A 3,209-nucleotide genomic window follows, 5' to 3' on the forward strand; every position below is an offset into this window, starting at 1 on the left:
ATAAGTTACAAGTCGTTTTTGTAAAGGTAGTCATTTCAGTCGAAAGAACGACGTCTAGATGACCATTTTAGAAAACATACTTCCACTTTGAGTTTAACCATAATTTTTGGATATAGTTTCATGTTCATAATAAAAATCATTTTCTCAGAATAACAACTTTTAAATCAAAGTTTATCATAGTTTTTAATTAACTAACCCAAAACAGCCCGCGGTGTTACTACGACGGCGTAAATCCGGTTTTACGGTGTTTTTCGTGTTTCCAGGTTTTAAATCATTAAGTTAGCATATCATATAGATATAGAACATGTGTTTAGTTGATTTTAAAAGTCAAGTTAGAAGGATTAACTTTTGTTTGCGAACAAGTTTAGAATTAACTAAACTATGTTCTAGTGATTACAAGTTTAAACCTTCGAATAAGATAGCTTTATATGTATGAATCGAATGATGTTATGAACATCATTACTACCTTAAGTTCCTTGGATGAACCTACTGGAAAAGAGAAAAATGGATCTAGCTTCAATGGATCCTTAGATGGCTCAAAGTTCTTGAAGCAAAATCATGACACGAAAACAAGTTCAAGTAAGATCATCACTTGAAATAAGATTGTTATAGTTATAGAAATTGAACCAAAGTTTGAATATGATTATTACCTTGTATTAGAATGATAACCTACTGTAAGAAACAAAGATTTCTTGAGGTTGGATGATCACCTTACAAGATTGGAAGTGAGCTAGCAAACTTGAAAGTATTCTTGATTTTATGAAACTAGAACTTTTGGAATTTATGAAGAACACTTAGAACTTGAAGATAGAACTTGAGAGAGTTCAATTAGATGAAGAAAATTGAAGAATGAAAGTGTTTGTAGGTGTTTTTGGTCGTTGGTGTATGGATTAGATATAAAGGATATGTAATTTTGTTTTCATGTAAATAAGTCATGAATGATTACTCATATTTTTGTAATCTTATGAGATATTTCATGCTAGTTGCCAAATGATGGTTCCCACATGTGTTAGGTGACTCACATGGACTGCTAAGAGCTGATCATTGGAGTGTATATACCAATAGTACATACATCTAAAAGCTGTGTATTGTACGAGTACGAATACGGGTGCATACGAGTAGAATTGTTGATGAAACTGAACGAGAATGTAATTGTAAGCATTTTTGTTAAGTAGAAGTATTTTGATAAGTGTATTGAAGTCTTTCAAAAGTGTATAAATACATATTAAAACACTACATGTATATACATTTTAACTGAGTCGTTAAGTCATCGTTAGTCGTTACATGTAAGTGTTGTTTTGAAACCTTTAGGTTAACGATCTTGTTAAATGTTGTTAACCCAATGTTTATAATAACAAAAGAGATTTTAAATTATTATATTATCATGATATTATGATGTACGAATATCTCTTAATATGATATATATACATTAAATGTCGTTACAACGATAAACGTTACATATATGTCTCGTTTCAAAATCATTAAGTTAGTAGTCTTGTTTTTACATATGTAGTTCATTGTTAATATAATTAATGATATGTTTACTTATCATAATATCATGTTAACTATATATATAACCATATATATGTCATCATATAGTTTTTTTACAAGTTTTAACGTTCGTGAATCACCGGTCAACTTGGGTGGTCAATTGTCTATATGAAACCTATTTCAATTAATCAAGTCTTAACAAGTTTGATTGCTTAACATGTTGGAAACATTTAATCATGTAAACATCAATCTCAATTAATATATATAAACATGGAAAAGTTCGGGTCACTACATGATGTGTGCAGCAGCGTATACGAAATAGTTATATTTTTATTGCGAAATACTATTAAATACGATACAATTTTATACAAGTTATTTATTTATTTATATAGTGGATATACCTAAACCTTGCTACAACACTTATAGGAAGTGTACCTAATCGTACAGTAGTGTAGTTTTTAGTAAGTCCGGTTCATTCCGCAGAGAGCTTGACAAGTTTAACGCTATATTTTTAAACTATATTTGTATATATATATATATATATATATATATATATATATATATATATATATATATATATATATATATATATATATATATATATATATATATATAAGTAATATTATTATTATTATAAAAGGGGGTTTTTACCGTTTAATAACCGGTTTGTCGATTTTATGTCTTAAGTCGCAGTTAAAACCTAATGTAAAATATTAAAAATAAATATAACTTAATTTAAAGCGTAAAGTAAATGACAATAATTAAAGTGCGATAAATAAAATGATGGTAAAATAAAATTGCGATAATTAAAAGTACGATAATTAAAAGTGCGATAAATAAAATGACAGTAAATAAAAATGCGATGAGATATAAAATAAAGGAATTATGCTTATTTAAACTTCCGTAATCATGATGTTTGACATGTTGATTTTAATTTATTACCATGGGTTAATTGTCCTTTGTCCTGGATTATTCGATATGTCCTTCTAGTTTTGTCCATAACAGTCCATCAGTCATAAATATAAAGTGCGAGTGTCCTCGTCAAATTATCCTTATATCCGAAGTTAAATATTCCAACTAATTGGGGACTTAAACTCTAACAAGGTCTTAATACTTTGTTTAATAATTACACCAGGATATCGACTGCGTGCAACCCAAGGTTTTAATACTTTGTTAACAATTACGCCAAGTGTCCTTGTACATAATCCACCCCTATTTTAATGAGTCTATTGACTATTAATCCATTCCCGTGTCCGATTAAATGAACGATTATTAGTATTTATAAATATCCCACCCATCGTGTCTGATCGAGTGTATATGGTTATTTATAGATACGTCAAATTGTAAATCTCTATATTAAATTAACGAACTTTCATTCAGTTAACTAAATATAAAGCCCATTAATAGTCCATAGTCCAATTTATACAAGTGTCGGTCTTTTATCCAAGCCTCAATTATGGTACAAAGCCCAATTACCCCGTCTTTAATATTTAGCCCAACATCACGATTACTTTGATTTAAATAAGCATAATAATAACTTAGCTACGAGACATTAATTTAAAAATGTTGAACATAACTTACAATGATTAATAATAGTGTAGCGTTACACGGAAAGAATTTCGACTAACACAATTAAAACATTCGCTAACATAACCTTATTATTATTAAACTTTAATATTAAAATTATAATTAAAATATATATATATATATATATGTAT

The sequence above is a fragment of the Rutidosis leptorrhynchoides genome, chromosome 4 (genome assembly GCF_046630445.1).
Source record: "Rutidosis leptorrhynchoides isolate AG116_Rl617_1_P2 chromosome 4, CSIRO_AGI_Rlap_v1, whole genome shotgun sequence".
Taxonomy (NCBI): domain Eukaryota; kingdom Viridiplantae; phylum Streptophyta; class Magnoliopsida; order Asterales; family Asteraceae; genus Rutidosis; species Rutidosis leptorrhynchoides.